The sequence below is a fragment of the Branchiostoma lanceolatum genome, chromosome 11 (genome assembly GCF_035083965.1).
Source record: "Branchiostoma lanceolatum isolate klBraLanc5 chromosome 11, klBraLanc5.hap2, whole genome shotgun sequence".
NCBI classification, from domain to species: domain Eukaryota; kingdom Metazoa; phylum Chordata; class Leptocardii; order Amphioxiformes; family Branchiostomatidae; genus Branchiostoma; species Branchiostoma lanceolatum.
The window spans coordinates 4259899-4283900 of record NC_089732.1 but is presented as its reverse complement, the minus strand read 5'-3'; the positions used below and the strand labels follow the sequence as shown (position 1 = coordinate 4283900).

Below are 24002 nucleotides of genomic sequence, written 5' to 3'. Positions count from 1 at the left end.
TACTGTAAATCTTGTATTGTTAGATTTTCTTTTATTCTTGCGGTGACCTTTCCAATGCGAGTATACGGTTCCTATGTATGACAGAATTGTTTTAACCGTGAACTTAAAACGCAGCAAAACCTTCTTTGCTGTAAAATCACGTCCCAGTGAAAATGAATGAATTTACAGTGCGTGGTTTGATTGCATAACATTTTTCTGTGCCTTGGTTGATGTAGAATTTGATTGTGTTTTACAGGAAGCTCGGTTAGACGGACACGTGCGACCGTGAGTTGGATCCAGACTCCAGACGATCTGCAGACAGGAAGGGACTGTTTGCTGCACACCTGTACCTCAGGTGAGAAGTCTTTACCTGTCTGTTCTCAGCATAGAATTCCTTAAAGAAACATCGCAAACATTTCCTGATACTTCCGTGATTCGCCACATAATAGCGGAGAAAGGCGTGTTATCTTGTATTGTGCCGTATTGAGTTTCACTGGAAAAATGTATGCTATTCACCAGTGTTGCGTAAATCCACTTTCGCTTTGTAGTTTCGAACATCGTAAAAATGCACAGCAGCAAATTTGCTACTTCTTTTAAACTCACGTTGCCATGTTTGCTGATTTTATGTTATGTTGGATTTGAATATATCCTGCCAGTATTTAAGGTGGTGTTCAATGAAAGAAATGAAAATAATTTGATTACACAGGTAACTCTGTGTGTGGTAGAAATCACTACTATAAAGCATACCACTCCAATCATTAGATAATATCTCCAGGTTATCTCCAGTTTATTCTCAAGCTGTCACCAGATACTTGAACCGTTCTTCAATCTACTAATCAATATTAACGACGGGAAACAACGGCGCCAAATCTATATCATTACCTCCTCAGAAATCTTGCTTTGGGTAAATGATGTACAAAGACTGAGGTTTCCTGGCATTAAGTATGTTAAATGACGACACTTAAGAAGATATAGACTCGATACGAGAAGGCGATTTCCTTCTTAAGTCTGCCTCCGGGGGATCTAAAGACTTAGGTGGGCTGGGTGGTTTCCTGTGTGTTAACCCAGGTGATTGTGAGGTATTCACCTGCGCGGTGTGCGGTTTCCTCTTTTGTCTCTCTGACTCAGGAGTTCTAAAATAAGAGACGAATGACCTAAAAATGTATCTTTGTAATGTTTGCCTTATCAATGTAATGTTTGGCTTATCAATGTTTCTGAAAGTTATGTATCTATAGGTTTCCTGTTTTTTCACCCAGGTGATCGTTGGGTATTTACCTGTATGGTGTGAGTTTTCTTCTTTTGTTCTTAAATCTTTGTGAGTCAGGAGTTCTAAAAAAAGTAGGTTGACCTAAAAAAATGTATCTCTTCAATGTTTACCTTTTCAATGTTTCTTAAAGTTATGTATCTAGATGTTTCCTGTGTTTTCAGCCAGAAGAATTCACCTGTAAGGTGTGCGGTTTCCTTTGCTATTGTCTCTTTGTGGCTCTGTAGGTTCTAAAAAAAGGAGGTTGACCTAAAAAAGTATATCCATACTATTTAGGTTATATATCCATAGTATCCTGTGTTTTCACCCAGGTGATTGTCAGGTTTTCACCTTTAAAGTGTGCGGTTTCCTTGCTATTGTCTGAAGTCTTTGGGACTTTGCGGTTTCTACAAAATTCTGGTTGACCTAGAAATGTATAGCTAGTCAACCGTTCAAAGTTGTATGTATACAGTTTCCTGTACTTCCAGCCAGCTGACTGGTAGATATTTACCTGTAAGAAGTGCATTGTCCTGTTAAAGTCTCTTCTAAGTCCTTTCTAAAAAGGAGTTTCTAAAAAAAAGTAGGTTGGTGTAAAAAAAAGGGCAATGTTTCACAAAGGTAGACAATTTCATACTTGTCTTGCATGAAAAGGAATTGTCCATTGATTCGATTGATTTATTATTTACAGCCACGCTACCAATTCCGAATGGACGCATCTTTTACAATGAAAAGCAGTATGTGTTCGTGTTCACAGATACTCAAATAAAGGACAATACCTTTGTGTTAGATTTTATGCCACAGAAGAGGGGTGTATATTTCATTTTATTACCTTAGTTAGCGCAGAAGGAAGCCATTTACCGCTGAAACCTTTGTATATTGACCTCGGGCGTCCCCCAGGTCTTGTTTTGGGGTTTTAGTACATGTTTCTCTGCAACTGGAGTGCCATAAAAGAAATGGCCCGGTCATCTCTCAACAGTTGTAGGCCGGAAAAGGGTCAGATGTGCTGAAAGCCCAAACAATTGGGCCAAATTTTCCTGCTTTTTATCGGATTATACGAAATCCCTGTGGAGTGATATTGGTGTTATATTTAGCCGGCAAGGCATTTGTTGTACGTAGTAAAACTGATTTGACTTTGCGTTATATGAACGATAAAACTAAAAGTGATAATGGACACAGTTTTTGGTCCAGTATTACAATAACTTACGAATCAGCTTTCTTGAAGTTACAGTATCAGTAATTGTACAACTAAACCTGCCCAAGAAGACCACTCAGGACCAATAGAATCTGGTCTATGTGGACAGGTGGTCAGTATAGACAGCGTTCTTAATTCTTGTGCCAATGGGAAAAATTATGTAAGGGACACCAAAAAGTGGTCACATTGGCCAGGTGGTCCTTATGTAGAGTTGGTCACTTGAACAGGTTTGACTGTATTTTTCATTCTGGAAATGGAGATATGTTTAATGTTTTTATACACCTTGCGATGTGGGCCGGTTAATTTGTGCACGTCTATGACTATTTAGTAGAATGGATGAGGCTCTGTTGTAGGTAGATTGTTTCCCTGATTCCCCAATCCATTTTGTCCGCTGCGTTTGATGAATGAGGAAGGTTTTCTTTGGAGGAGGGATTTGGGAGAGAAAGAGGCAATCTAGAGGGAGTTAGCGGAGGATTGACCAGGGGTTAGAGGTCAGGCTGTAGGGGCAGTGGAGGTTTGAAGTTGTCACTTCTCTTCTTCTCACATCTCTTCTTTAGACTTAAAGCACCCTGAAGTAGCCAAGAGGAGAAGAGGCCATTCATACTTCACACTAAAGAACCTTTTCCAGTCTGAAACTTATTTTAGCAAAGAAGACCTGACTAAAATGATGTACGATAGAGAATACTGGAATGTTATAAAGTACAATTGCAAAACAGGTCAATCAAGGAATACTTTGTAATGTTTTTCCGTCATCATGTTTCCACTAAAATTGTAAATACATCAACAGGATACACAAAACATGTCTTATACATAAGTATGTCTTGGAAGAGCACCATCTTATAACTCATTTGGACACTGACTTCAGTCATGACTGATGATTATTCTTGCATTTGTTGTTCTTATTGTGTTTACGTTAGCGATCATGTTTGTTTACGTAAGCCAAGGACAGGTCTTTAGCAGGAACAAACTGTTTTGATTTGGTGATTTGTCCTGGGAGTCCTTTCTACCTGAGCCCAGGTGCCAGATATGAACGTTCCGAATTAAACAAACACGGATCGCATTAGCAAAGGGGCCTTCCGCTATCCATATCGGCTTTAAACCCTGCTTTGGATTTTAAACCATTAGCACTTTGATTCCAGTGTTTATTTGAAGAAAAGACCAAAAGAGCAATAACCTCCTTGACGTGCGCATATTTCACATCCGAGCCGCTAAGTCTAGCATATCGTTTTGAGCCACGCTGTTTTCAAAATCTGCTTTGATATCGGATCAGTGTAACCTTGGGACGAACGTGTGTAGTCTGGGAATGGATTTATGCGCCGGTCTGTTTGCAGAACAGATATGATAATCATACCTGTACATGACATGTGTGCCAATCACATGATTATGGGTTTTAGGCAGATGCATCTCCGTTATGACGGCCTGTCACTTTTTGCCGGTCGCAAATAAACGGCGTCTTTTTTGTGATGACACCCCGGGAGATACGATGACAAGGTGGGAAGAAAAGTGCATTTTTGCGTGCCTATATCTGCTGAGGGAAGATTAGACTGGTAGGGAAATGCGGGAGAAAATGTCTTGGAAAGCGGAGAAGGCAGGAAAGAGAAGAATATGGCAAAAGGCGTGTCCAGTTTTGAGTCTAGGTAATCGGCTTTGGAATAATTTGAGTGCAGATCAGAATGTGGGGTGGCTGTAAGATTTTCCCTTATGATATTTCATTACCTTTGCAGATGTAGGAAGAAATTATTGAAAAATTTGACTTCTGACTGTTTTTTCTACCAATAACAGTCCTTCTAAACAATGAAAACAGGTACAAAGAAACAAAATCCAAGGAAAGCACTGATGTTTATGCAAATAGTTGTTGACAGCATTTCTATTGTCCATGATTTTTTGTTGTAGCTTCACCTCTAAGCTCGTCAACAATGAAAACAATTGCTAATTATCTTGAATACTTCTTTCAAGTAGAAGAGACCGTTTTTACTAAAAGTACAATGTTGCAATACAGATTGTCTGTCAAGTTGACTTTAAAAAGAGGTAAGTATTTCAACGAGGTTCAATAGCTGAAAAACGTGGTGCAGAAACCGTTTCAGTCAGATTTAATTGCCAGTCAAGAGCTCTCATCGTTATCACTGTACTCAAGCCTAGATGTGTCATGCACTCCCTGATAAAAATGATTGGTAGCAGGGCTTTGTCATCAAGCATATGTACAGCAATGTCCTGTTGGGAGTTTGAATTAATTTTGCTCCACTGGTCAACCAGTAATTGATCGCCAGATACAACCAAACGCCCATCCTGTTCACTGGACATCCAGCCAAAAGTGGCGGGGAAGAAATTACATTTTACGAGGCCAACTTCTCCGGTATGTTAGTAGTGGGTAAATGATAGGTTTTAGACTGTATAAACGAGGGAACTGTCTGGGATTCAAATTACGAACAATCCGGCCAATGGGGCGAGAGGACCATGATGTCATGTAGCCCCAGGGAAGGCTGGCTTGGCAGCAGGCTGGGAAGTTGCAGCGTCGTGCCAGTCCAAAGGGCCCTCAAAGACGCCCCACAGAAGAAATTGGTCTGCCGCTAAACTCTTTATGATCTTGTTTTCGCGGAGCGATGCAAACAGGGCGCCTTGCAACCCACTGAGGACTGCCTCCTCTTCTACAAGTACAGGTATTTCTAGGTGTGTGAGCGTGCATTATTTTTAGCTGTGTAAGTTTGCATGAGTTATTGTACTGCCTGTGTTGACAGTACCTGAGTGATAATGGTTGTAGGCAGGTTGTCAACACACGCACGGCAGGTTTCTCAGGTGTTTTGTTTTCGATCCCCTTGTGTGAAAGTCCTCAGGTGAGAATCGTTAACACCTTGTTTTGTGTGTAAGTTGATAGTGTCCAGGTATCTCAATTGTCTGTTAAATTTTGGTTAATTTGATTAGCAGTCTTGATTGAAATGAGGCCAGGTCTGTGGGCTGATTGAAGTGTATGTTTTGGTATGTACCTGTAAAGTGGCTAAGTGTGCTATTTTCTAAAATGTTGTCTTATGATCTTGTAGTACAGACAATTCTTCTCTACCAGGTATGATTTTCATTGCAAGAATGTATTTGAGTGTCTGGCAACATATTCCAGATCACATTGGCTGACATCATTTCTTTGCAAAGAAAAAATTGAGAGTTTTGGGGAGGTATTGTAAAAATTTGGCTATGCAGCAAAACTTACTGTTGCAGCTGTATGCATGGTAATCGAGCTGAAGAAAGTGTTGGAGGAGTGAAGATTGTGATACGTTTTACATGGTACGTAGGTTGCCTCCCTAGGTTGATTTGTAGAGTAATGCAGATATATGAGATGCAATAATATATAGCTTTAGCGCTAAGCCTCGAGAAGTGATGAAAATGAATATAGGAGGATTATGCTGTTGTCTTTTGATCCTCGCATTATTGGATGTTTTGTCCGTCTTTACGGATCGGAAATCCTCACCTGAAGAAGGTGAGTGCTCCGTTTTCTCGAAGGAGGGTTTCCTCCTCGAGCGGATGTTAAGGCTCTCGTGCGGCGTTAAGTTGGCTTACGTTTTCTTTCAAGAGAGCTCAACAGAGGGTTAGTCGGACCTCGAACACTTGTACGGTTCGTGTTGACCGGATTAGAGCGCGTACACACCGATCTGGCGACTGCCGAAGGATCTAAACACCTCCGTTTATTGCGTGGCTTTGCGGGAAACATAGCGTGCGGCGAAGATCTGCGGGAGGGAGCATCTCCGTATTGGCTTGCGCCTCTCCGTGAGTGTGGTTAGAGTACCTAGGATGAAGGGCTGTATTGTTGGTCCCAACCCTCTCCTCCGTGTTTGTTCTAGGCTCATCTCAAGCGTTCCATGCACCTCCTCTGAGCATGCAGCACCGAGGACTCGAAACATGGTGTCCCTTTACTCTTCACTGCCTCCGGTGTGGGGTTGGGACACAATGTTTTGAGATAGCCAGCTTTGCGTGGGTCCTGTAATACAAAGTAGCCTTCTGAGTCGGTTTTTTGTGTTCATGAGATCTTGTGTTTGACGTTTGGCTTGTTGAGAGAGGAGGTTGGTTTTGTAGGGGACCCTGATAGCGTGCGAAGTGAATCGTTTCCTGAAAACACAAAGCGTTTGAAGTCGCCATGCTTCACCTGGATAATCCCTTCATAAGGACCGAGGACCCTTGCTGATACGGACCCCCTCTTCCCGTACCCAGCGTTCTATTTCAGTGGTTGTTCCTCCCGGTTGAAACTTGCGTGCGGAGGTTCCATTTGCCCCTGCCGTCGACACCGGAGCCTGTGGCCGTGTTTGCCCGGGACAAACAGACATTTGTTTGGGCGCCTCTGCCCCAAAGCCATCCCTCAATGCACCATTAATTATCTCTTGTCTTCACGCCGTAAGGTCTGTCGTCTTTCATGGCCTACCTTCGGGCACCACCAAGTTTGACGCCAGGTGAGTCCAGTACGACGTGTGCTCGTTATGTGTAGTTCGTTAATTACGAAGATGGCTTGTCACTTTGAAGACACCTCGGTGCTAGCCATTATCATGATCCGATGGACAGGCGGTGAGAGTTACACGTCTTGGGCAATTAGACGCAAGACTTGGACAAGCGCTAGCGTTACCCTCTCCCGCGGTATCTTTTAAAAGGCTGTTCCCATCGGCTCCTCTATCAATACGCAGGAGACTTTCCCAAGGTTTTGCTCGGCGGAGCAAGGCCACTTTTTTGTTGATGCTTGCACGGTGTTCTGTTGACGCACCACTAAAAAGTGGACAGGAGACGAACCCAATCTGCAAGCAGACCGATAGGTATCAATATGCCTCGGGCTGCCCTCAGAACAACCCCCATGTGGTCAGCTTTTAAGCAAGCATTTTCCTCAAAGAAGACCTAAACATGCGAAAGTTTACGACACAAAGAAAGTTTTGGCCGAGAATCATAGTTATATGTTTTGGTTTTGAGTACTTAGAGGATGAAAAGCGTCACAGGTGAAGCAAACCGTACTTGGCTAGCTCATCCCAGATGACACTCATCTCTAGCCATTGTACACTAAAGCGGAAAATTACCTTAGGGCCTTGTTAGCCGGAATGTTGTCCTCGTTATCTTGTTCTTTATGTCGTTGCCTAATTTTGTCTTTCATTAAGGCTGTAACGTTGATTATAGAAGAACTTCAAAGTCAGACGACAATGAGGTTTTCTGTCGGGGACGCACCTGAAAGATCATAGGGAGAAGTTTGCAAAAATAGGCAAAGTAATTGCAAGCTGCTGTCTCAAAAAAAGATTTACAATTTGTATGCATAAGAAGCAGTAAGAGAAATCTAATACTGAATTGGAGAAGAAGAAAATCTGCTTGTAATGGTGATCACGAAAGAAACTGTATCAACTTTTTAGAAGGTTCACACTCCCTGCCACTCTTTTTGGTATACTCCATGGCTGTCCTCATAATTGAAGGACAAACGCCAATCCTTGTTACTTTTCAAAGTAAGTCTTTTCAATTTGGCAATGGTGGGAAAACTTGTTAAAGTCGTCAGGACATGCAGACAAGTTGTAAACAAATAGAGCACTTGCGTCATCTGGCTTTTATTCTCTCAATTTCCCCGAGGCCTGTCTATTAGCGAGCTGACCTTCGCATTTCAGTCATTATTGCAACAATAACAGTCTGAGCAGAAGTTCAGGGAAAAGGGTGACATTTAATTGTCAAACAGGTCGCTTTGAGGGAAGCGTCCTAAACTGTCGAAACGTTACGTGCATCTTTTGTTAGCCATGTCATTAAGAATTACTGAGACAATGTTTGTCCAGGTAGAAGTTCTGGGAACAAAGTGACATTTGATTGTCATCCAGGGTGGCTTCCCTTTTTTGTGGGAAGATTTCAAAAAAGTTTGAGGGAAGGGTACTTAAGTGTTAAAACGTTACGTATATCTTTTGTTAACCACGTCATTAAGAATTACTGCAACAAAGTTTGCCCAGGTAGAAGTTCTTGGAACAAAGTGACATTTGATTGTCAACCTTCCCTTTTTTGTGGGAAGATGTCCAAAATTTGCGTATCTCTTTTGTTCTTGTTCTGTTGTCGTTAAGAATATCATGAGTCACTGTGACAAAACCTTGGTCTAGGTAGAGCTTCAGGGAACAACGTGAGACCTGATTCTAAAACAAGTGGCTTGTGTCGTGGGAAGAGTTTCAAAGTGTCGGAAAGCTGCCAAGTTACGTTGGTCAGTTACGCACTTCTTTTGTTCTTCTTGCATCGTTATCAAGAATAACCTGTGGCAAGTTGAGGTAGGTACATGGGAAACTTCAGTGTACTTTTTTGGTTCTTAGGTGTGGATGCTTTAGAGTTTTCAGCACAAAATTGTTGTATTGGCTTGTATCAACAGTGTTCAAGTGCTTTTTAGCGTCCGGTTCTTATGCAAGAACATAAACTCTTACAGCAGTTTGTGTGGTAAAAACAACAGCGTGTCCTGGTTCTGACATTCTATTTCATATCTCAGGTAGGGAAAGAAGGTAAGGATACCTAGTGTTTGTTTGGTTGTCATAGTTAGTCAGACTCAGAGGCAAAGTTTAAACCTGGCATTTTTATTGCCCCAGCTGTTTTCTGTATTTTTATATAGAGACATTCTGTATAGGCAGAAGTTTTTATTTGTAGAGAAGAGATTTGGCTATGGTGTTCCCCTTTTTTCAGGCTTTACATAGAGAGAGCATCCTGGAATGGTGGTGTCACCATGTATTTAATCTTTCATTGTCCGCAGGTGTGTGATACACACAGGTACAGGTGATTCACCTTGATGTGTGACCTCATCCAAATTCTCATCACTCATTCTTTGTTTAGCAGATTATTCATCAGGACTTCACGGCGGGGTGGTTTGGGCCAGACGCTCTTGATGAGTCATTGAACCGTTTTGCTCGTTTTGTTTGCTTGTTTGTCGCAAACTAGGTGAAAATTAATCTCCAAGCAGATCTGTCCGTGGCAAGGCCTACTTGATACTGGTTGGCCCTTTGGATACTGCCTTGCCACTTATCGATCTGTTTGGAGATTAGGTAGAAATATAGAATGCAACATTCCCAAAAGTTTTTCATTTTTCTATCAGTTCATTTTGGGGGTTATGTGATGACTTTTGATTATAGCTTCATATAGAAGTTTGAAAGAATCTGAATAAAAAGTACACATTTTTTAAAGATAACACTCCTTTTGCAAAAAGTGCACATCGCTTGAATTTTGAATGTCTCTGCCAACATGTTTGACGCTATAATAGTCTGTTCTAAGTGAAAAATAGTACTCTAACATGATAACGGGGTTCAAAGTGCCGATAGAAATCAGTTAGAGCTCATGAATAATTAATCAGGTGACATCATAGGTCGTTATCTGTCTGTCCCCTTGCATGTCTCACAGAGTGGGGTCATTATTTTGAGATTGGTAATGGATTTCATGGCGGAGAGATGTGTTCAGTACATGATAGGGACACAAAACGATCGTTCATCAGTTTCTGTCGTACCATTCTGAAGGAGGGATTAGGTCTAAATGACAGAACATTCATCAAGGACTAGGGGGACTGTATGACCGATGAACTGTCATTAGTAGAAGGAGATAGATGTGAAGTTATTACTAATTCGGTCACGTATTAACAACGTAGAGATATTGTTAGGTCATGAACAATGTAGAGATGTTTTTAGGTCATGTACGTTGTCGTGTTGCCTTTATTTTTGAAGTAATTTGGGGCAATGATGCTACTTCAGCATGTGGTGTACTGATATAGCACTTTAGGGTAACAGAATTTCCAGTGGAAAGACATTACAGTCATTTAGCATACCGGAGTCTATAACAGGTACTTTTCTGTGATTCGACTGTCGTATATCTTAAGAGGGAACCTTATTTGGGACAGGGTGATAACAGAGACTTCAAGGCACTTCCTCAAGTCTCCTCTCTCATTAGTGGTCACAGTAAGTTGTAATTAGACGAAGCAGGCCTTCATTTAGTGTTGTTTAATGATAGGGGAGATTGTCTCTGAGAAAAAAGCTGTGTTTGGGGAAGCAAGCAATTTGGGTCACTCAGAACGTGGCGCACAAGGAGATGCATGTGACGCGACAGTTGCAGAGAAAGTGTGAGTTTTGTCCCTAACTGTAAGTTTGGCTAAATGTTTGCATGTCTCTTCCCCACCCTAACACCACTTGGCACCAAGACTGGAAAGAAAGTGTGAGTTTTTGCCCCACCAGTAAGTAACGCTAAAATGTCTAGAATCTCAGTGTTACTCCTACCTTTATCTTGGCACATTGCACCACCATGAAAAAGTCAGAAACTTGCGATAGTTCCTAAGAAACCGTTGAAATTTGTACCAAAGGAATAGAAAAGTCACATTTTGCTGTATTTTTCACCGTTTTTAAGATCAATCACTCTGTTCTTTGCAGAAAAAAAAATCACATCATTGTTGCATAAGAAACATTCGTAGCAGCTTTGAATATCAATACATAACTGCAGACATATCAGGCACTGATATTCCACAGATGTACATGTAATTTCTGACAGGACAATGTTTTCCTAAAGCAATTTTCTCTCCCAAAGCAATCAGGTTTTCTCCGAAACATGATCCTTTTATGCAAGAACATGTCCCTTACTCTCATTTGTTGAATTTCGGCACAAAGCGTTGATCCTGAAAATACATCATGTCGATCACGCAAAAGGTAAATTTCTCCCTTTGGACTTCCTAAATAGATATAGAAAACCCCCTGATGTCGAGTATATTTCCCCAAAGTATTTGGAAATGCAGACTGCAGCTTTCCCGTCATGAGATCACACCACGCAGGTCTCCCTGGTGTATACAGTTTTGCAGAGATTTGCACAATTTGAATTGCGAATGTTTTTCCCTAAAGGTTTGCTCTGACAGTGTATATCCCAGGGTAGTGTCATGCTGCATTTAGGAGGTGGAGCTTAATTTGATTGACAGGTCCATAGGACAGCTTGGAATGATACTTGTTCCTCAGAAAATAGTTGTTTTCTTCTTGTAAGATGGTATGCTAGCTTGGAAAATTATGTGTTTTCCCATTGATATAGAATTGTTTGTATTTCCACTCTACCTCTTACCTACTTCAAGCGGTAATGATGCTTCAAAAGATCATAGTGTGGAAAAATATTGCACAAATACATACAGAACAGATTTGACCATAAGGTAATGCAGCGATATGAAACATGGAGAATTGTGCCTGTACCGATACAAATGGTTTTAGGACGCTTCAGAAGCTCTTAGTGTGGTAAAAATACCATTATGTAATGCCATTCTATGAAACATTGATATAGAATTGTTTGTATACCCACTCTGCCTCTACCGATTTAAAACGGTAAGACGCTACAGAAGCTGTGATTGATGCAGACCGTTACTCCCCCCTGCTACCCTTTTGGGAGCTTCCCGCTAATTTGTATGGATTTCATTCTGTTCTCCAAGGACAGAGGAAATTGCGATGGCTTTGGACTTGGTGATGAGCTCAAACCAGGGGCTGCACGGAAAATTACAGAGCGGAAAATTGTGGCATTCAATTCCGCGTTTCGGAGTATTCGGAATCGTTTCTTTAGGATCGATTAAGACGTTTTTGCGATGAGTGGGACTGAGATGGTGGTCGTTCTTTCTTTGCCTTTCAAATGTTAACTACAGAGGTCTTTTTCTTTACACAATTAGTGTAGAATGGACTGCGAAATCGATAGAGTGCTTCGGTGCTAAGTACTTAAAAAATCCATTACCTGAAAATGATGGAATAGTCTTCTGTGGTTCACATGCTTGGTTGTTAAGCTGCACCCTCGTGATTTCAACGATGACACATACGTGGGCCTTGCGTTTGCTTCGTCCTTGGAATAATGTTGATTTTTTTGGACGTCAATCTATGAAAATGCATTCCCTAGCAAGTTGATGCTGGTAGCACTTGCAATGCAAGTCCTCTGTGAAACGTCTGAAAAATAAGAGAAGACACCATAATTTTCCTTCTTGTTCAAATAAAACAGTTGAAAAACAAGAGTCTTAGGACCCAAAATCTCCATGAAACTTTTTCTTTTATTAAACCTGTTCCCCCCATTCTATATCGCTCAATGGTATGACCCCCGGCCACATGTTGGGGGCTCAGGTTCCACAGTGACCCACTTTCGTAACAGCTGTTAGTAGTGCTACAATGGCCAAAACTGCAAATATAGATTTCCCCATTACTTAGGCAAATTAAGTCCAATTTGCATAATTTGCACTTCATTGTATACAACCCTCTCTAAGCTACCTGCCAAGTAAATAACATGAAAATCTGTTGCTCCTTTCTTCAGTTATTCTCCTTTGAAAATATTTACAAACACGCCATTGCAGTTCCAGTGACACATACCAGGGGGCCCAAAATCGACCTTGACCTTTCTCCTTTCAGCACCTACCCACATACCAAATATCATTTCAATCCATCCACACGTTCTTCAGTTATGCTGATTTTAAGCGTCCGGTGACACATACATACATACACGGTGACACAAACATACACACACGCGCACACGCACGCAAACACAATAACTTCGCATGATTTGCACTTCAGTGTGTACATCTCCGTCCAACCTACCTGCGTACCAAATAACATGAAAATCTGTTGTTCCTCTCTTCAGTTAAACCCCTTTAGAACATTTTTACAAATAGGCCATTGCAGTTCCAGGGACACAAACCAGGGGGCCCAAAATCGACCTTGACCATTCTCCTCCCAGCGCATACCCACATACCAAATATCATTACAATCCATCTACACGTTCTACAGTTATGCTGACTTTAAGCATCCGACGACACCCATGCAAACGATTTACCTCCTTACTTATGCAAATTCGGTCTCATTTGCATAGTTTGCACTTAAGTGTGTACAACTTGGTCTAACCTACCTGTGTTCCAAAGAACATGACGATCTGTCCATCCACTCTTCAGTTCTTCTACATTTAAGATTTTAACAAATACGCCATTGCAGTTCCAGTCGCACATGCCAGGAAGCCCAAAATCGACCTTGACCTTCCTCCACCTAACACCCACCCACATACCAAAAATCATTTCAATCCATGTACAGGTTCTACAGTTATGGTGACTTTAAGCGTCCGGTGACACATACATACACACAAACACCAAACGCAAGCAAAACAGTATCTCCATGAAAAAGCCTTTTTTCATGGAGATAATAAGTCCATATCCATCCCAAAACAAGATATATTTTTTTGTACTTCACAGCAAATTCAGTCCCACCAGAGAATTCATACATAAAATCAAGCTGATGTAGCCGGAAGTTTACTTTAGAAATCCCCTGTGTAAAAAAAGTGTCTCCTTGAATTCTAAGCCAGGCTTGAATTCTAATTCAGAGAATTCATACATAAAATCAAGTTGACGCAGCCGGAAGTTTACTTGAGAAATCTCCTTTGTAAAAAAAGACAGAACGGTCTCCTTGAATTCTAAGCCAGGCCTGGGAAGAAGATCCAGAGGAGTATCTGTTCGGGTATTCAGCGTCGGTAGAACTTAGAAGCTGTGCAAATTTTATGAGGCATCAGGTGCAGGAATGGGGCTGCTAAGCCTTTCCTACCGCAGTGTAACCTAGCAGATGATTGTGGACCTTCGGGGGAACTTGCTGCATTAAATTGCACCTTTCCTTGCTTTGGGCTAAAGCTAAGGGTGTTTTTGAAGTGGTAACATTTGTAAAAGATGTGTCCAAGATGGTCTCGAGATATTCTTTAAGGAAATTCTTTGAAGACAATATTTTTTTTAACGTGGCGGTCTTAGAGTACCTCGCAGAAATATGAGAGTTGATGGTAAGATTCCGGCATTTTTGAAGTTGTAACTTTTTAGAAATATTACTTATATTTCATACAGGTGTTGTATGCAAGCAGGTGGCGATGAAGCAAAAAAAGCAGCAAAACCTAGTGTACATGTACAGAATGAAAAATGAACATGTATTACATAACACTGTATTATTCATAAAGGGCATTATGCTGATACGCATCTTTGATCACCCAATGTTGCCTCGCAAAAGTCAAAAGTGTTTGTAGCTATTAGAAGGTCAAGGTTTGCTTGGTTTGAAAGTTGAAGGCATCGAGGAGTTTTTAGGCACGAATATCAACAATATCTTTGTTGCTAGCAAGCTATGTAAACAGTGCTGTTTTATACGTGCTGATATTGTTTTGTGCAAGTCTTTTTTCACCATCAAAGGAAAAGCAATGTCATGTAATATACTTTTAATAAAAAAATCTGTCGGCTTAGAAAAATTACAGGTATTATATGGTGATTTTGACTTTTGATAAAACCATGGTGTAGATTTTTGACAAGCAGTTTGCCTGTTTTGATAGTCATAAAATTGTTACAAATGTGTACTACATTACTAGTACAACAATTCAGCAAAAGTTTCTACACTACCATTGCGCCTACCAGACTATTTAATCCTTTACTTTAATATGACTTCCTTAATGGTACATTATATGGGGGGAAGTTACGAGACATCATGCCCTTTCATTATGGACTATACAACTGTACGTATAAAAATCTATAAATGTACGGCCGTGATTCCGAGATGTAATTTTGTCTGGTAACCCTTTGTCAGTGGCTTTTGGCAAAGTGGACCTCAAATGTTTGAAACAAATTACAAAAGAAGAAATTCCCATTTTCGTCCCGACCTGTAGTGTTTCCTGGGGGCAGTAACTTTGATTTTTGTTCTACCATAAAGCCGTGGCCTTTGGCAACGTTGCATATAACTACAGTAAATTTTCCTGATTTATGTTGCTATATATATAGACCAGTTTTCTCATTGGGAATAACATCTAACTTGATTTTCTTCAAGTGAAGTTCAAGGGGAGTAATGCATGGTTGTCAGAGAAAAGTTGAAGATGTCATAAACTTTGTGGATTGAAATTGTAAAAGTGCCACAGTTTGAAACAATACGCTTGTTTCAGTACAATGGTCTTGAATTTTCAACAGGTTATAATTTCCCAGCTTATCAGGAATCAAATCTTTCCAGAAATAGTTTTGAAGAGTAAGCAAGTCTTTCTTGTTCAGAAGCTGAGAGTTTGGGACATTGTAATTGTAAGATAATGTCTTGAAAGTGTCTTGATATCGGCGTCTTCTTATACATATATACGGTAGCGCACAGAAGTTCCAGTCATTACTTCCCCGAAGAAGGTAACAGAGGGATCACTGAAACATTCGCAGGTAACAGAAAAATGCTTTCTTATGTACGTAAAAATGCCAGTATCCTATGTTCAACCATAGCTATGGAGCTATGCACGATGAAATGGTTACAAACGTAAGTTCAGTTTATCCTACGCTGACTTCTTTTACTCCTTGCCACGCATAACAAGTAGAGGATCTGCTCTTCGTAACCCAAAAGCCTTCAAAAACAACAGTAGGAACTGCGTAGAACAACCTTTAGACCAGTCCCAGGTGCCAGGTGTGTTAGGCAACTCACCTTCATCAATTAAGTGTTTCTGTCTCCTTAACAGACAGGGTTTGTGTGTCCCCAACAACTGGAGGTTCGTTATTTTGCCCCGAGTGTCTAATCGCAGGCCATTAATTGGCCATCGTAGAGCGATTTTCACGTGGCATTGGAATGAATCCCGGACCATTAATTGAAGGAAAGAAGAGTTGCGATCACTTTGCCGGTGAAAAACAAGCCAACAGTGGGCACGGCACACAAAAGTGCCGCTTTACTGCCGTTTAGGTAACAATAAATAACTACTTTATTACCCGCAGGAAAGATACAGAACACATATATCAACTTCTCCCCAAGCAGGTTATGTTGATAAATTTGTCACAATTACCGGCCACTCGAACCTTTGTACCCCACCGGTGTGCAAAATAGCTGTAGCTTCATGTAGGGAGGGATGACATCATCGTTAGTGTATGCGCAGCCATAGAAGGCAGCTCCAGCCTGTTGGCCAGGCCTCCAACAGACAATACAAATGCCTCCACTTGTTGGTTCTCTCCTAGCAAGGCCTCGCAGGCAGGCATGGATAAAGTGAGTCAGAGATAAGGTTCTTTTTCGGTGCGACTGATTGATGAAGTCGCATTATGTTCCGCCTTTCTTCGATATTGGATGGTTACACCTTTAGGGGCTGCAGACTCGCAATCAAGCTTACTGTAGTTTGTTCTGCGTAGTACAAGATCACAGGTAGGGTACTCAAAGTTTTCCCTGGGGTTTATAAGGCATTTGAGGTGAAGGTATGTTCTTAAGAAATTGTTGCATCCCTGAAATGCTTAATCCCTAGAAATATACTGCTTTGTCAGTGCACTTTGCAAGTCGTTGGCTTACGTATGAAAGTCAAACAAGCGGAAATTTGTCTTGTGACATTGACTTGGATGCAAACTTCGTCTTCCTTCTGAAAAATAAGTATGATTAAATGCATATCTGCAATGCCAGGAGTATAATTTGCTACTACAGCCTATACTTTAAGGATTTGTAACCCTACAATTTGTACAGGGGCGAAACATGTCATTGGAAGGGTGCAGGAACATGCATTAATAACTCTTAACAGACTATTAATTATGTTCGTCGCAAGTCTTCGGTACATATTCGGATTTATTAAGCATTAGAAAACACTTATTCAACTCTTAAACGGATTCTCGTAATTCATTTCTGTCAATCCACAAATTCCCAAAATAAGTAGAGAAAAAATTTGAAACAAATCTGGAATAACAGTTATTTTGAAAGTTGTCTCAACTTGCGACTGAAACTTTTCGGTCAAACAGCTTGGTTAGTATTCTACAAACCTGGTATTACCGCAAGTCGATTTCCTCCGTTGATTTTGGCGTGGCAACCGCTTATTTCCCAAGTTCAGTCGCTATCCAGTGACAAGTTTAGGCGATGCGTTCGGCTGCACCAGGCCGTCTTCCCTTTCATTTAGGGACAGTTCATCGATCGGCAGGTCGATAATACTCTAGCCCATTGGTCATATTGTGGGAAATTATGTCTATTACGGTGGTCCGCATTGATTTTGGGATTGGGAGGTGCAGCCTCCGACAGCCTTCAAACAGGGGAGAGAGGAGGCTGGGTCGATCTCTCGCTCGCCGGGTGGACCGAGATTTACTGGTGGTTTTAGATGAGATGGATTTTGGAGAAAGTCCTTTGTGTTATCTGTGGGGAGTGTGTGTATTCTGGTGGGCTTCTGGGTGTAGCCTGAGTCTAGAAATCGCATTTCCATGGGAGATATGTGGCCAAAAGAAGAAAAGATGGATGGAACAAAAAACATACAATAGAAAAGAAGCAGAATAATGCAAACTTAAGTTAATTTGCATATCTTGAATTTTTTAAGAATTCTTATGAAAGCATTCCTAAGTCCAGATCCAAGTCAGTATCTGTGCTAGTTGTTGTAAAACGCTTAGAACGCCAAGGCCTTAGCCACCATTCGAATGGCACATACATTTTTGAGTTATTCTCTTCACAAACAAATGTTAAAGATAACATTTTGACTGGAATGGATCCGTACAATGTCGTTCAGTGATTCCCATTTTCCCAGACAGGTACAGTATTCCTCACCCTAACGGTAGCCTGGGTCATACCCTTATATGTACGTCAAGTGGGCGAGGCCTTCCCATCATGCCCCAGGTTGCTCGGCAACCATGGCCATCCCTGCCCTTGCTCTCTGCAAAGAGCTACAAGTCATATTTACCTGTGAATTGACTAATTTAGTTTGAGTCCATTGCTTGTTGACAAGTTTCCAGCGAAGACGATTCCAGTGCTCCTTATTCCCACATAGCTGGAATCGGAGCTCAATTCCGAACATGCGAGACATTTTCTAGAGGCTTGAAAATTTCCTTGAGATGCTCGAAAATTCCGTCCTCAACTATATATACTGGGTCTGGAATGATCAAATGTTTTTTTCACATTTCATTGACGAATGTTTTGATCAATGCAGCGAGCAATCCAAGGAAAGCAGCTTATAGGAATGTATATCCTTGAAATGAGTAGATAAGATACAACATATTATTGTCATGTAGGTAAATTCATTAGGCGAAATAATAATTTTTTCCTGACATTTGTCAAAATTTAATATCTCTTATCCTGTTTATATTCCCAATTGCTGCACTTGCCCCAATGAAGTTATTTCCCCTTATGAATTGCTCTTTCTACTGTAACCAAATTTCTATCCATCTCATTAGCAGAGGTAGAAAATGACAGTACTACATTTCCTTAATTGGTATCACTGCCATCAGAAGCCATTTTTCCCTCAGGGCTTTTTTTCTTTCATTCCAGTCAAACGGGAACAATTTCAAGGATTCTGTACAATATAAAAAAAACAAAACATTTACAAAAGCATTTCTATGCAAGCTTAGATTCATATTATCAAAATATATTGATTAGTCAATGAATATTAGACATCTAGGTAGTAAGATACTCAAGCAAATGGAAAGATTTTGTAAATAGTCAGACATTTCACATAGCATCCACTACCTTTCATCTATGACTGAGATTTGACCGTTTACTGTTAACAAAAGTATCTGACTATACAAAATCTATCCAGTTGCTTGAGTAACTGTTATCTTGGGCATATTTTGATTGCTCTACCTAAAATTATGCAAGGCTTAGAAACACTATGAGGAGAAACTGCAGATTGGGTTGCGGAATTGTTTTACGACTGAAAAGGACCTGATGATGATTTGCATGTCCTTGATTGAATTGCCTGCACTAGAGCCAGGCAATCAGTTATCATTACTACTGTTCAAAACGATGAGCCCCACCATTTGTGGAAGTGTTTTGGCATGCATCGTCGGTTGATTGAAATTGTAGCCGGGATTAGGAAAAGTATGCATCATCGTTTTCATTGTGATGATGCCGGTAAAACAGGGAGTTAGCGGAAATATCAACTCGCTCTTGCAGAATGAATTGCGGAACATTTGTTTCTATTTGAGACGTTCTAGTTGAATTTCATCAATGTCACATTTCATTGCTTGTTCTTTTGCTACCTGAACAATTGCCACAGCCTATGTACCAGTGTATGAAAACTAACACAGTCGATATAAATGTATATTGAAGATATGCACACTAGATATGCAGTAAAATATCCGAATTCTCTAAACATTATGGTTGCAAATCAGTGGAGCACATATGATAAAGGCATGTGACAAAACAAGTTCATTATAAAATCCATCAGCCAAGCTATGGTGCCCCAGTTCATAAATGTGTAGCTGTGAAAAATGATATACTACAGTGCTATTTATTTTTAAAACTAAGGTAATCTATACTTCTATTGAGGGTACGCCTTTATTTCGATAGTGGTTACGAGACAAATAGAAGGGAATTCCCCCAAAGTGTCCCCAGTTTGCGGTGTGACTCTGTGGTGGTTGCATGTACATGTAGGCAGTGCCTACGCATACTTTACTTTCAATTTCTAGCTTCCGGTTTTGCCACTTATGCATTCCCGGGGAGCCCCCAGATTTCGCAGGTGGCTGGTTTTGTGGGAGCTTGTGATGACTTTATTTGAGGGGCATATTTGACGATCATTTAGGCCGTCAAAACCGACACTGTTCTCCACGTAAATGGTTTTATGTGGGACCATCACATAGATGTGTCTGCGCATCCGTTAGCAAGGGAATGTTACAGGCTGACATCTACATGACCGCATTAGAGAGTGAAGGCTCTTGTTTCAATGTTCATGGGTCACATTTCTAGAGGAGCAAATCTGAGAACAGCTTCAGTCAGCTGGAGTTTTAGGGGCTCCAGTAAATCTAGGGTACAAAGCGTAGTTGTCTTTGTAAATTTAGGGGTTCGTTTCTCCTTGTTAGATCGGGTGATCATAATGCAAATGCTGCAAATGATTCAGAAACATGATAGGACAAAGTGGTATTAACTGTTGCTCTAGTAAAGTGAAAGAAACCATCACAGTTACCAAGCTATATATACTTCGTCATTGCAGTACTATGGTCTGAAGATTTTCATAAAATATTGATTGAATACTGTCATAGTATGTTGCTAGCTAAAAGAAGAAAGCCAGTGCTGTCAAAAATAGAAAAGACTTTTGAGGAGTCTGCATGCTCTTTCCTGTAAGGCGTAGGCAGCCTATTTCGATTTCCCGTAATTCCTAGGGAAGCCTTCCTATTCACATAATTTGTAGCAAGGCGAACACATTTTGCGTAATTGCCTTCCTTGTTTTTAGCGTAATACGTAGGGTTCTTCTGAATTCTGCGAAAAGCGTTGTCGGGACCCCCTTGCAGACCCTCACTATTGACGCCTTGCTGGATTCAAAGAAAGAAGCCTCTTTGAAGGACTGCCTAAAAACTTTTCATTTGTTGTTTTAGTCAGTGCCAGAAGGAATTGTCCTCTGAGAACTCTCTAGTCCAACCTGGAGAAGTCATCAACTTGTTTCCCACCCCTGTAAACATAATAGTTGTGATTAGAATTTCAGGGCCTTCCTTCAAAGGCTAAGAGACCACCCTTATCTATTTTTTCAAAGGTACAAGAACCTTGGGAACAACTCGTTTGCCATAGTTCACACAGGAAAATTCCAAATATTACGATGTCCGGCTTAGTTATTTCCGAGGTCTTCCTTGTAAACTATAAACTATTCCATGAAAATTGTATTACCATACTAATGTTAAAGAACCCAACACACGAGAAGAGTAGTGGTGATCCGGGCTCTAACGGCTAACAAAAAAACATCATTCTTCGTCCTCAGTCTGAGGTTCGACCGCTCTACCTTTTCCTATTATCGGTAAATGTATCCCTTTTTGGAAAAAAATCTAAACTCGTAAGTTTAGCTGAAATTCTGCGTCAGATACGATCGCCCTTTGTAGCCACTCCTGGACGGGTGCTGATCTTGACAAAGTGGACAAGAAAATCTATAGATCCATGTCAAAGGAAAGCCGTTAGATTTTGGCTGGACAAGGGGAAACCAAGGTGATGATCCTGTAAGGTCTGAAGTTACTCTGAACAGCAGGTAAGGCAGGAGAAAGTGGCAGAAAATCAACAAGAATCCATCCAGGCTGTCAAAGTGCCAGGAGTCGAGATGGATGTGGCTATCGGAACTGTCATGCAACCTAGAATCAAAGAAAGGTGATCAATTCTAGCGCCCTCTTTAGCGGTATAATTAACTAAGAGCGAGTGTATGATTTTTTTCGACTTTATCGATTGATTTAAACCTTTTTTTTTTCTTTACTTTTTGGAGAAAGGGAAAAATGTCAGTATTTTTGCAAAGTTGTACCAGAAATCCAGTCGAATGTGTAGAAGTCACCACCTCTACAAACAGACCACCTGGCCAATGTGACCGTTTTTGTGTGGTCAGACTGACCTTAGATCATTTTCCCCATTGACCACCTGTCCATATGTACAGATTTCATCGGTCCCCTGAGTGGTCTTCTTGGGCAGTTATGACTGCATGCAAAGCAGGGTTGCCTGACAGATACTGGTAGACATGTACATTTGCCCTCGCGCCCGCTCAAATCCATCTTCTCGGCGAGCTCCAATCATCCCCAATGGATCGGGTCTTCCCATTGATTTCTGGCGTCCGATTTAGCGCTGCCTGTATTTCACGGCGCAGCTACACTGATTGTCTGCGGTAGCTAGTTTCTTTTTGTTCCCCTGGCCCATCCGTCATCTAGTTGATAGAGGTTTATAGACTCGGTAGTGTCCACAGGACGAGCTTTCCTCATGAACGTAAAAGAAGATATATGTATGTCGCAGTTTTGTGTGCTGTATTAACGAGGGAGGTTGTTACGGTTGTTTGTAACAGATGATTCTTTTGCACCGAATCTTTCTGCCTATCAGTTTGTGAGACATAACCACCTTTGAAATTCTTTCTTTTCATGTATGCGTTTTTAGAAATATAACAGAACATAACAGATCATTTTTTTGTTGCAGTTTGGCTTGCTATAATTGTATACATAAAGTTGCTTGCATTTTGGGTTGTATGTTTCTCATTGAAGAGGAATATTTGTTAAAAGTAGCGGATGAGTTTTCAAAATGCTGTAATCTGGAGGGTTATTCGTAGGACATGATTCTTTCCTACATCTAAGGCAGTTTTCTATGAAAAGTTTGTGATATACCGTGGCTTGGAGGTGCTTTCCTTTTACATGTACATATTTTTATCACAGTTTTGTATGCCTTGTAGCGACAAGGGTTGTTTCTAAGATATAATTCTTTTGTACCATCGCTGTCCCTGTAACTGCTTGTGATATACTGTGGCGTAGAGTTATGTTGTTGCTGTGTAGATGATTAGGTTGCCTGAACTGAAGTTGTGCTGGTGAAATATGGTGGAAAATGTTGCGATGGGAAAAAGCGAAAAATGCTGCAGGAAAACCTGTTTCTTATCCTTTATGACACATGATATAAATCATGAAGCATGAAGCTTCATGGTTTTGTGGTTTATTGTACCCCCAACTAAAGTCACAAACTGAAAATTCATTTGATAATGATTTATCAAACGATGAAATATAGCTAACTTAATAAAAATGATCACAATAACAGTTATTCAGTTATCATGTTTGAAAAATAATAGGGTACTAAATATGTAAAATTTCATAATTGACAACAAATTTTTATAGCTGTTTAGTAGGCTGTAGATGCGTTGGAATGCCGTAAACTCCATTATTTCTGATAGATTTGCATGAATATTTAAAGCCAGTAAGCAGCAAAAATGATCTATATGCAGATTTAGAAGGTGTGGCTAATATGGATCCATAACTGTCAATCTAGCTCGACAACCTTATGTCCAAATGAACTCTTTATTATTGGGTAGTTCAGGGCGGTCTGTATTTTACGAACTGCACATTAATATCACCGGCATGTTTTATTATACGAGATGTACTATCTCTTGATGTCGTTAGAATATTGCCTTTGGGACAGGGCTATAAAATTACTCTGTCTCCCTGATAAGGCTAGTTTAGTGCCATTGCTTGTTTCTTGGTATAAAGGAAAGGGCAAATTCATAAAATGCTTTTTTGGTCAAAAAGCCTTTTTCAGTCAGTGCTTTGTAGCAATTTGGAACACAATTGAATTTGTAGATTTTAGGGGCTTGTTCTTAAAGTTGAAGATTTGTTGCTTTTTTTCTCTGACTTTTTTCCCCCTCACCATGTACGATTCAACATGTCCCAAAATCAAGGAAAAGATGCCTAATAGGATATGAGCTTCATGTTTCTGTGGCCCAATTTACACCTCCCTGAGAAGTGTGCCTTGCATCTGGAAAGTCCAGTGTGTAAACCAAGGGTGTAAAAAACAAGGCTGTTCTGTTGTTTCTACTTTAGTGGGCTGGACTCTCATTTGAAAATAAACTTCCTCTGTTAATTCCCAAGAGGGCTGTATAATATTTTTATGGTCAACAATCAACCTACCTACGATAAGGCCAATAGTGGTATCTCCCATGGTAGCTAGAGAATGGGAAGCAAGCTGCTGTATATGCTTCAAATTATGCTGCGAAAAGCGGTCAGTTTGTCTTGGAGTTGGCCCTTTAATTTTGGCCTGCCATATTGCGCTTCTGTTATCACTCAAAACTGGTTTTTATCAGCACCAGGCCTTGCCTTGCCTTGGAACGACATATGATATCTTTCCACCATAGCCCCACCCCTTTAGGGACAGTCCAATAACAACTGTGAATGGGTCCCTAGTGTAGCATATACACAATTTTTACTCTAGTAGTAAGAATTTGTGGTGGAAAACCTAAAAAGGG

General features: G+C 40.6%; 1 protein-coding gene across 8 annotated transcripts in view; it reads left to right on the top strand.

The window, feature by feature from the left end:
- Positions 1–24002, top strand: part of LOC136444511 (receptor-type tyrosine-protein phosphatase delta-like) — a 114984-nt gene that overhangs the window by 12096 nt on the left and 78886 nt on the right. For 7 of the 8 annotated variants that reach the window (XM_066442102.1, XM_066442099.1, XM_066442097.1 and 4 more), the window contains exon 2: positions 236–334. The gene's annotated coding sequence lies outside the window, so the exon portion shown is untranslated. Of the gene's footprint in view, positions 1–235; positions 335–8539; positions 8660–24002 lie in introns of those variants that run through there. The other variant, XM_066442104.1, reaches the window with a different exon arrangement.